The sequence below is a fragment of the Taurulus bubalis genome (genome assembly GCF_910589615.1).
Source record: "Taurulus bubalis genome assembly, chromosome: 3".
In the NCBI taxonomy this organism is placed as follows: Eukaryota; Metazoa; Chordata; class Actinopteri; order Perciformes; family Cottidae; genus Taurulus; species Taurulus bubalis.
Genome location: NC_136591.1, coordinates 41567891 through 41580434, shown reverse-complemented (window position 1 = coordinate 41580434; position 12544 = coordinate 41567891).

The following is a 12544-nucleotide window of genomic DNA, read 5'->3' as shown; positions in this document are numbered from 1 at the left end:
ATAAATAAATATAAATGTTTGTTCCAAACAAATTCACCATTTGACTGAAACCAAGACAATTCAAACCAGACATGAGAGCAAATGTGAAACACACCTACACACACACACACACACACACACACCCACACACACACACACACACACACACACACCCACACACACACACACACACACACACACACACACACACCCTGAGAATAACATGCTCATGAGTACTGTTCACATCAGAAAAGCAGAAAGCTGACAGTGTACTTTGTTTTTAGAATTTGTCCCAAATCTTTCAGAACAGAATCTTAGCCCAACATTTACATACAGTCAGTTCTGTTGAACATTAATCAATACACAGCGATAAAGATAAATCAGTTGTAATCAATTACATCTATTTCCATTGCTGTTGTGAAGAGAGACGTCTTTCTCTGATGAATAAAACTATAACGGTCAAAAGTCTGAACCAACATGTACATCAGAAGTTCAACAGTTCATGAATCTGCAGCTGGAAGATCAGAACCCACCAGTCTGTCTGTCAGCTGGTTGAGTAGAGATGACGACTGGTCTGTAGGTTGTCTCTCTCTCAGGTGTGATGACTGGTCTGTAGGTTGTCTCTCTCTCAGGTGTGATGACTGGTCTGTAGGTTGTCTCTCTCTCAGGTGTGATGACTGGTCTGTAGGTTGTCTCTCTCTCAGGTGTGATGACTGGTCTGTAGGTTGTCTCTCTCTCAGGTGTGATGACTGGTCTGTAGGTTGTCTCTCTCTCAGGTGTGATGATGACTGGTCTGTAGGTTGTCTCTCTCTCAGGTGAGATGACGACTGGTCTGTAGGTTGTCTCTCTCTCAGGTGTGATGATGACTGGTCTGTAGGTTGTCTCTCTCTCAGGTGAGATGACGACTGGTCTGTAGGTTGTCTCTCTCTCAGGTGTGTTAATGACTGGTCTGTAGGTTGTCTCTCTCTCAGGTGTGATGATGACTGGTCTGTAGGTTGTCTCTCTCTCAGGTGTGTTGATGACTTTTCCCCATCAGGTTATTTTCTCATTGTACAGCTCTGTTGCTCAGCCTGCAGTCTTCAGCCATCAGACTGCAGCTGGTTTGAAGGAGAAGCTTTCATCCAATCAGATTGTCTCTCCTGTGTCTCCAGGCCAGCAAGGCAGTTTAAGCCTTTGCAGATTAACGTACACAGTGAGTGGATGCTGTGGTTGATTGTCATGGATTTCAACCAATCGGATCTTTAGTTTGACAAGCTGGAATGGTTCAGGCTGAAGTAGACAAGTTGTGACATGTTTAGTTGTTTGCGTCTTTTGTGGCTCGGTGGAAGATTAGCGGACTTGGTGGTGATTTCGTGAGCTCTCCCTGACTCAGAAACGTCCGCTGAAAAAAGACAGAAAAAAAACTCCGGCTGTTTTGTGACTTTACAGGTACTAATAGGGGGAGATAAAAAATGGTAAGCCACTCGTCTCTTCTCACAAAGGTTACGGTGTTGTAGCAATTTAGATGAAGTTAAACAACCAAGTGACTGCGGAGATAATTAAGGAAACGTTTAAAAAAACTGTTTATTTTGTTATGAGTGATCTGTAGGTTGTCTCTCTCTCTCAGGCGTGTAACATACAGGACGTTCCTCATCAGGAGGCCAGCAGCTCAGCCAATCAGAACTCAACCTCAGCATCTGGTATTGTCATTGAGTTCAACGATCAGGGCAAATATATCCGTCTCAGAAACACGTCCCATCAGGTAATGTTGTGTCTGAAGAACGTATAAGTACTTCATGAGTGTGTAGAATATGTATTACAGTATGATTAACATCTGTATTCATATATATTATAATGAATGAAAACAATAACCTGCTGTTTCCTCTGGTTTCCACGTGAAGAGGAAAATGACCTCCATTCATCATGAACACTGAATGGATGTAATGTGTTCTCTCTTTGTCTCCCTCCTCTCCTCCTGGTTTCCTGCAGGAACAACACCTGGGAGGCTGCAGGTTAGAAATGAAGATCAACGGAAAAGACATCTCGTTCATATTTGAGAAATCTTCAAAGCTCAAGTCTGGAGAAACTGTCACTGTGAGTCTTTCTTCTTTTCTCTTTTATCTGGTTGCATTTTGTCTTTTTTCTTCTTTCTGTCGTCCTTGTTGTTGAGTTCTCCTTGAAATAAAGGATAATAATAATAATAATAATGCTGATACTACTACTATTGCTACTACTGCTACTAATAATACTACATTATTACTTTAATAATTGAATAATTCTGCTCTTAAGTCATTGACCTTTTGTATTTTACAGATGTTAGGTCCAGGCTGTAGTAACCGTCAGCTGACCTCTGACCTCTGGTGGAATGACTTTAAGCCGTTTAGACCTGCAGACAAACTGAAGTTCACCCTCATCAACATCCACACATATATCAGACATGAACTCAGATCATCCGTAGTGGAACATTAGCCAGCTGTTATACTTTCTTTTCTTTTCTCATCTTCTTGCTCCTTTAACAGGAAGAGGAGACAGTTTCCAGCTGTAACCCCAGGATGCTCTGAAGGGTAACTAGAGTTGTAGACATGAGTCATCAGTGACACAGAAACACATATTGTGTTAACGATCAGCAAACACAAGATCACTGTTGATCTGTTCAAATCAAACTTTATCTCATGGTTCTTCTTCTGGTAAATTACATTTACAATGTGGGGATACAATGTTAACAGCAGTTCAAGAAATAGTCACGAAATGCAATTTATTGGTTCCGAGAGATGGATTGTTCTTGATTCTTGTGTCGGTTGAGACGACTCTTTACTCAGACGACTTTAAGTTAAGAATGAAAGTACGCTCCAGGCAACATTTCTCTGACTGTTCTTCGTCTCGTCAGGTCTGAATGGACTTCTTATTGGCTTTGTTTGGGTCTTGAGCGAAGAGAAACCAACAGATAGAACATATCATTCTGAAATCTCAGATCATGAACTGTTATAAAGAAAGTAAATCAAATCAAACGAATTATCCAAATGTGAACTATTGCCACTGTGAGGCTTTATTTTGTCAGTTTGCTGGATTTAATATTCATGTTCGATCTTTGTTTTTATATGTTTTTATAGGTTTGTTTATGTTTTTCAGTTTACACTGTCGATATATAACTCCTTTCTGTATTTTTTTGCAATGAAGAGAAAACAAGATATTTAATTTTTTGTTTTATTTTCAAATATCCAGATGCCGATGGAGATTTTACATCATTTGAGAAATATATGTTTTATGTATTTGTTTTGTAAGCTACAACTCTACTGTTTATGGAAATATATAATTGAGAATTTAAAGACTGATATTTGCACATCATGTTATGTGTTTTAAAATCAGTTGCTGATAGACTTATATTAACCGAAACCACTCCAAAGAAATCTTTTCTGTTGAAATAAACAAATATAAGTAACTCAGAGCTATATTCTCATTATATTATTATCAGATGTGAGTTTGTTGTGTTCGGCTGTGACAAGCAGACGAAGTAAAAATGTGATGCAGCTACACAGCAGAAACTGACTTATTATTCTATAATTATATTTCCTAATAAACATTACAACATTTTAAACTAATCCATCAAACCGTGAACATGTAGTTGTTTCTACAGAGGCTCCTGAACGCCTCAATTATACAGACAATATATTCATATAGAATATAATATTAATATATTAAACATCAGCATCCGTGTTTCCAGAATAAATCCACTCAGGATAAACTGAGACAAACTCTGTTTTCATCAGTTTTTATCCTCCAGCTGATCATAACAGGATTCATCCACAGGTTCATGTGTTTCCATTTAAACAAAAACATGGAGGTTCATCTTTTCACCCAAATTATCTTTTTAATCTTCTCCATATGACATTGATTTGTGCCCCGGAAGCAATAAAACTATTTAAATCAGGAGAGACTTGTTTAGAACAATCATTTATGACACATAATGCATAACATTTGAACAGTGCAGTCTGTGATTGGACTCCATCCTTACATATGATAATCAAGAGGTGATGAAACCCCTAAAAGAGATTATTTTACATGAATCAAATAAATCAATACCTTATCTACAGCCGCAGGACTTTTATAAGAAAAATAGAAAATGAGTCATGAGACATTTTTACTGTTATAACTTGTTAGGCTGAGCCTGCATGATATGATGTTAACCCAGAGTTATGAGGGGTCAAGTTACACAAAGCGAAGCATAGAGGGAGGTCTAGATGGACTGCAGAACAGGATGCAGGTCTCTGTAGACTGATAGAACCTGATAGTGTGGATCTAGATATACCACAATGAAGTATGGTGGGATTTGAACACATCCCGGAATTGATAGTGGGGGTCAGACTACAGAACAGGATAGTAGGAGTTAGACCACAGAACAGGATAGTAGGAGTTAGACCACAGAACAGGATAGTAGGAGTTAGACCACAGAACAGGATAGTAGGAGTTAGACCACAGAACAGGATAGTAGGAGTTAGACTACAGGACAGGATAGTAGGAGTTAGACCACAGAACAGGATAGTAGGAGTTAGACCACAGAACAGGATAGTAGGAGTTAGACTACAGAACAGGATAGTAGGAGTTAGACTACAGAACAGGATAGTAGGAGTTAGACCACAGAACAAATCTAGACCCGGTAATTATAATCTTGTGTCAATCTTGTCAAGGAAAAGAGGAAGTCAGACGTTTGTCCAAGAAGTTTCCTCTGGCTATGAGACTGGAAAAATACCAAAGCGATCATCATATATTACACTATATTTACAAAAGGAAACAATATGACGCAACAACACAACAGAAAACTGCACATGGCTGCTGTTTGTAATCAAAGTCTGACCCCTAAACAGTGACTGAGCTCTTTTTCAGTCTATATCAGGCCTGGCCAAGCCATGAAATCACGGAATCGTTTTCAGTCTTTCGTGGAGCCGTTTTCAGTCCGTCAATGGCAAAAAAAAAAAATCCTGTGCTTTTATTTTGAAGGTATTTTTTAATGCAGCAGAGTGCAATTTATTCAATTTCAGTCATATTGATGTAATGTGCTGTAACTCTGTTACGTTGTTCATTCTGGTCACATGACATCTATTCTTCTGTCCATCCTGATAGAGGGATCCTCCTCTGTTGCTCTCCTGAAGGCTTCTTCATGTTTTCCCTGTGAAAGGGTTTTACTATCTTTATTTGGGGAGTTTTTCCTGATCTGATGTGAGGTCCCGGGATAGGATGTTATGTGTACAGATTGCACATTTTAATTAGTGATTTTGGGCTATATAAAATAAACTCAATTGAATATTCACACACTCCTCAATGCTGCGTTCACAACACTTTACTTGCGTGAGTTTACACATCGGACTATTTGTGATAGTTTGCTTCATTCCCAACCTTTTTTTTAATGTTATGTTCAAAAGGGCTGAAGTTATAACATTATTATGTGTGTTGTATTACCTTGTGTCCTTAACGTCCCTCCGAAACCGTTTTTATTTATTTATTGCAGTGCATTATTTTATAACCTTACCTGGCAACTGAGACCGAAGTCCAGATGTTCATTAATCATAAACCATAAGCCATAAACCGAGTCACTCAAAGTGAAACTCACCTCAGCTGCAGACAGATAACAACAGTACTGTATGTCTACATTTAAAATAAACTTTACGTTTCATAGCCTTTGTGTCGGGATCCACATGCAAAATGTATTTCAAATGTAAGTCCCTTATAGTTGAATTTTATTTCTAATTTGCTATTTGAATTTTCAGCATTTGAACACGAAACCTGTTTAGTTTAAAAAGAAAACTGTGAAAGAGAGTTTTTATTGTATTTCACTAATGCACCGGAGATATTGGACTTTGTAACATGGAAACGGTTCGAGAAAAATTAAAATATAAAATGAGCCTCAAGCTCCAAACTCATTGTAAGTTTACTGTGGGACGTTTTAAAGTCTTAGCAACGAGAGTGATCGTGTGATTTTTACTGAACGATGCATGTACATGACAATAAATATTATTGTAGAAGAGTTTGTGTAAGGCATCTAGAGGTATAACGTGATAACATATAATACGTGTCTATAGCAGAGCAAAGAAAATGGCCGTTAAGATTTCTGATTATTTACTGGAGCCTGCAGCACAACATGTGATGTATATATCTTTTTGGAGTGCCTACTGTCTTTTAATAATTACTTTATTGTTGGCCGAAGTATAACCTGAAGAACTATTGAAAAGCCTTTTCTTCTCTGTGTCCTCAGAGCTCCATGATGCTTTTTAACCTGAAAAGACCCCGAGAGACCATGAAATATCATCTCACAATACTCAGTTCTGGTTTTACATCTTCTCCTAGCCCACTCCTGTACAGGTAATACAATACAATCTTATAAGGGTCACTATTACGTGATTGATGAGGCAATACGTTGTATTAATCAATACAGGCTCAAATGTTAACAAGAGGGTCCCAATTATGTCTTGGTTTTAAAACAATTACAAACATCAATGGTCAAGCATAATATAGTTTTTTGTTCATACCCTGTAGAGAAATATATCCAAATGAAATATAAACCAAATATTACGAGGGACAATAATCCATGTTATTCATTGCTGCTTCATATTTGAGTCGATGACATTTCCTTCCTTAACGAACATTAAAAACAGACTCTTGTCTTTCCAGGTCAGTCTCAGCTGATTGGCTCATCTCAGCCAATAGTAGCAACCCTTGGTAATGACATCATTTTGCCGTGTCATCTGGAGCCAGCGATGGACGCGTCCGAGCTGACGGTGGAGTGGGCCAGACCCGACCTGAACCCCAGATTCGTCCACGTGTGGCGTTCTGGAGAAGAACTCGTGAGTAAAAAACACAAACACTTCGAGGGAAGAACGTCGCTGTTCGTCGACCAGCTGCAGCTTGGAAACATGTCACTGAAACTCTCCAACGTGATGCTCGCCGATCAGGGAACATACAAATGTTTTCTTCCCGGAATGGAAAGACAATCTTTGGTTGAACTGGTTGTAGGTGAGTGTGGAAAGTATGTGTTCAGGGGAGTAACTAACTTCAAACTCTGAAAGCCAATGCAAGTTTATTTATTATATATTATATCACCTAATTGGAAGCGTTATACCACCACTAACGGCAATGTTATCCATTTTCCCTTTTGCTTAGTACCAAAGGCTGTTTCCTCTCCAGCATATAATAACAGCGTGGATGGACAGAGACGGGGGAGGGGTGGTGCTACACTGTGAGTCTGGAGGCTGGTATCCAGAGCCTGAGCTGCTGTGGCTGGACGCTGAGGGACACCTCCTCTCTGCTGGACCTCCAGAGACAGTCAGAGGTCCTGATGACCTCTATACTGTCAGCAGCAGACTGACTGTGGAGAAGAGACACAGCAACAGCTTCACCTGTAGAGTCCAGCAGAAGACCACCAACCAGACCAGAGACACTCACTTCACTATTCCAGGTATAAGAGGTTCATACGGTTGTGATGTGAACGGAGTTTCAAACAGCTGATGTGTAACTTCACTTGTTTTGTTCTTCCAGGTGATTTCTTCGTGGCCCCGTGTAGTCCTGCTGCTCGTGTCACCGTCAGCTTGCTCGCTTGCTTCACCTGTATTTTTGCAGTTGCTGTCTTTGTTTTATGGCGACGGAGGCAAAACAAAATCAGTAAGTTACAAATTAATGCATTTTAACTTTTGGTCGTCATTCTAACATTCAAGATAATTTAGTGTCTTTACTGATATGAAGACTTTTTGATGCGAAAAAGCAAAAATCCCTGTTCAAGATGTTTTATTGACTCACACACACAGATGTACACTGAATGTTAAACTGCTGTCTGCTTAACAGAAACCATGAAGGCCTCAGAAAGAGAAACACAGCAGCTCATGGTAGAGAACCAGAAGAGGGAGAACACTGAGAATAAAACGCTGATGGAAGAGATGTTGAAGAAGCAGAGAGATGAACTGAAGGAGCAACAGGAGAAGATGGAGAAGCTGGTGGAGGACACTGAGATGAAGTTTCAGTCAGTGGAGAAAGAGTTAACAGAGAAAGATGAAGATGGAAGAGTAAATATTGCAAACTGCACAAAGCTGAAAGAAATAATCTCTCTGTACAAATGGGGTCTGACAGACAGACAGAACTTCATCTACTAGTGCTGGAGACAGAGAAACTGTTAGAGAAGACAGAGAAGGTGATTATTACAACAATGGACAGGAAGGAGGAAGCACAGGATGAAGATAAGAAATAAAATATGAATAATACAAGTGAGTGTTTTCTATCCACTCAAAGCAACAAGTTCATGCTTTTTTTTAGTTTTATATTTCCGTCCATCCCACAGTCTATTTTAAAGATACTGTGAGATATCATAGCAGTAGAGAGTCCATGATTCCTTCACTGCATTACACAAATGTGTTGAATTTCTTTCCTCATAAAACATTTGTGAAAGTTTTAAATAATGCATGGTTTTTATTTATGTTTACTCACAAACAATGCTGTTCTGTCTGGCCTTTGTCATAGTGTGTTGTCTGTGTACGTGTGCATTATACTGTACAAACACAAGGGATCCACTCTTAATATTAATATAGCATTCCTCCATATGGAGTTACTAAACAGCACTGCTTCATAATTATCATAGTGCTATTTTGTTTGATACCTCATATTCTAGCTCAAGCTAATTTACATGTCTGTGGTCCTGTGAGAGAAACCTTTCATCACTAAAACATCCCCACAGTCTAATGGGAGAGGGGCAGAGATGCAGTTTAGAGATGCAAAAGATAAACTGTAATTATGACTTCATGTTTGAGAAGCACAGCTTCTTGATAGATGCTACTGTATCGTATCAAAATAACCCCGTAACCATCACCTAAGTTCACCATGTCCGTGTACCTGTGGTCACTGGGAGGCCCTGCAGGACATAGAGCCCCATGCCTTCTCCCTGTGAAGCCTATGGCTGCGAAAGGGCTGAGGGTAGATGCAATACAAGGGCTGTCACTTGGGAGTTTATTTACAGACACTTTTAGAACCTGTTCTGCATGTCTTTCGTTTGCACCTATACAAAATTGGTTACATTAAAAAGCATTTTTTTTTCTCTAAGCTTAATCTAGTTCCTTGAGATGCCTGAATAAAAGTGTTAACCATTCGTTTGGTATTTATGTTGAGTTTGCAGATACAATCCATGCATTTTCTTTTGTTTTGGGGATGAGGAACATTGGGGATGTGTTTCCAGCACTACTTATTTAATAAACAATATTATTATTATTTTAATATTAAGAATATTATATATATAATATTATTATTATAATATTATTAAGAACAAGGAGAGGCTTAATGTCATGCTTCAAATGCTTTTTTTCTGTTTTTTGCTCTTAACAATATATCGATTGTGTATTGGCTGTCTGAGAGCATCTGAGAGCACAGCAGTAGATGGATGCTGTTGACTGACGGACGACTGAAGATGCTGTCACCACAACGAGTTGTTCAACCGCAGACATCCTCATATTTACTTTGGTATATTAGCTATTTATGTATATAAAGTAGGTAGTTCATTATGTGTATTCATTTAACATTATCTACAATACTGGTATAGTCATTGATTGACTTATTCCTTCCGTGTCCAAGTAGACGGTACAAGTGGTAACTATGTCAAACCCTGTATGACAAACTGCATAAGGCATACTGATGATGACACATTATAATATTGTGGGTAGCACTGACCTATCAGTCCTCTACTTCGGGTTTGGATATGCTTTTTTTATTTTTAGTGCATGAGAAAAGCATCACAGCAGAGAGGATAATCAAGGGCCACGATGTAAATATTACAAAGAATTAGCATGAACTATATCAAAGTTGCAATCGGCCTGTAAATATTGTGGAAAAACGTAAAAAAAAAGTATAAAACAAAAGAAAAAAGATAAAAAATGTGAAGATAAAAATGCATCCTTTAAAACATCTTAAACATGACTCTACCTGCATACAAACCTCTTCACTACAAATGTTTGAATCTCTGGAATGATGTGCCTTTCAAACGGACATTAAAAGCTTTTTGTCAGTTATAGAGAAGTTGTGTTAGGTATTTGTGGAATTAAAAAAATATTACAACTGAACTTGTACAGGCTGATTTTTTATACGACCATGCAGCACAAAGGTCAGGTTGAGCAACTCATTTACAAAAGACAACAGACTGTTTCATTGTAAATGGGCCAGGTTAAGTTAATTAGTATTACTATTCTTTTATTTTGGTAGTCCTGCCGTGATAGGACGAGGCATAAATAACATGTCATCGTTCATGAAATGGAAACGAGCAGGTGACCACACCCCTAGGAGATGACTGTTGAAACATGTTTTTATATAGTTTTGAGGAGCTTTGGTGCAGAACAAATAGACAATGCTTTTTCTTCTCTCCTCGTTTTACTGAAAATCCTTTTTTCAGAATCCACCGAATTGTGATCTGATGAACAGTGAGAACCAGGACCGGCAAACTAGGCGACTGCCTAGGGCGACAAATGGGTTGGGGGCGCCCTCACCACGTGACCGTGTGTGTGGGGGGGGGGGGCGCTGGCTCCTGCGAGCAGGGACGATTCAGCTGTGGGTTTTCTCATCAAGTACCGAGAGACAAGCATATTGAGAAACGGGCGCTGTAAACATCTTAAAGCTCATTGGCCAAAAATCACGTCACATCAAAGATCTTCTATTGCAAAGATGGCTCACTCCAAAAAAAGTTTGCGCGATCTGAAAAATAAATCTATTGCGCGGCCACTTTGACTGGCCCGTGACATTTGCAAAAATGAAGCGGTCTAAACCATCTGGAGAACAGGGACGAAAAAAGGAAGAAGAGGAAAAGAAATAGATAAAGAGGTAAGTCTTCTGATCTCAGCCATCAAGGTGTCAAACGAAATACATTTATTATTGTGCATCACCTAATATTGGACGTTTCATTGCTGTCACTTAAGCTAGCTATAGCTAGCTAGCAACTGTTACTTTGCTAATTTGCTACGTAGGCTATTACTAGCAAACTTAACTTCACTGATAACCTACATGGATGTACATGTCAAAAGACCAGTATCTGGATACTGTATACTAGTTATGAACAGTACAGTTGCTGTCTACATTCATTATAAATGGCATAAGTTCTGTTTAGTGAATTCACAACTAGCAGGTGCACACACACACAGTAACCATTTTGGGGATAGTGGTGGTGTTCACCCTTCTGTACAGTTCCTCCCCAGGAATATACTAAAATGTTTTTTTTTATTATTAAATTGGCCAGATGCACTCAGGCAATTTTTTCAGAGACCGGCACCTGCTGGAGAAAGGACGCCTGATTCGCCTCCCTCTGAACTTTGTAAGTAACCTACACAACTAGTACTAGTGTTGCTGTTTTTGTTATTGTTATTAGGGTCCGAGTGACTGACGTAGTCAGTCCCGAGAGGATCCTATTGAAATACAAAGGGTTATTATTATTATTCATGATTATTATTTTTCTCATTTGGACTGCTTTTTGGGGGACTTGTCATATTCGAAAACTCACCAAATTTGGAACACCTGTTAAGCCTGGTGAAAAACGCGATGTATCAAAGCCGGGGAAAAAAGTTCCAAAAAATGACTCTCTAGCGCCCCCTGCAAGTTGGACCGGCGACGCCCCTCGCCCAGAATGTTTTTTGGACTTGAAACAATTCACACATGTCCGTCTCCACCTGCTCTACAAAAAAGCCTCTCAGACCCATAAAGTCCGCCTAGGAATATTTTCCGCCATCTTGAATTTTGTGAAAAACACGAATTTGCACTTTTCTACTAAACGCTACGTCCTATTCACCTATTCATAAACTGATGGTAGTTATCATAAATGACACTGGATCATCAATGCTGCGTTGAAATTTCTTGGATATCTCATTAAGGAGATATCGACCAATTAGCCTCTTAGGGGCGTGTCTTGTTTTTAAACACTCATAACATTAAAACTATTTGGACAAACCACTCCAAACTTGAGATATATGTGCACCTCGCATCGCCTAACTTGCAATAAATCAGGCGTCTGATTTGAACAATAGGGGGCGCTACAGTGCTTCGGCCAATTTGCCATTTTCGGCCCATTTATGCTAATTTTAGCATATATTTGCATTTACGCCAAATACTACTCCTCCTACAAATTTCATACAATCGACTTAAATTCTGTTCTAAAGTGATAACAACACCCTCAGGAGTATGGCTTGTGCTCCGTGCGCGTTTTCACTTTTGGGAATTGACGTTTACGGGGACGCAAAGACGCGCCTACTTTGAGCTAGCCGCTATATGAGAGAAAGCTGTTGTAACTCCTCCATATATGATGCTATTACCTTACCGTACCTTATTCATGAAATATAAAACATATTCATGGTACCTTATTGCTTAAATGTAAGATGCTTATATACATTCATAGTAACCTACTAGCGCCACCTACTGGCCAAACTAAATATGCCAAACTGCATCCCATTTACATGTAATTTAAATCACCTGGTCTACTTTTCACGTACAGAAACATGATGCACAGTATATGTTCACGTTGTCGTAGCGCCACCTACTGGCCAAAGGAAATCAGCCAAACAGCATCGGATTTAAATAAAAATGA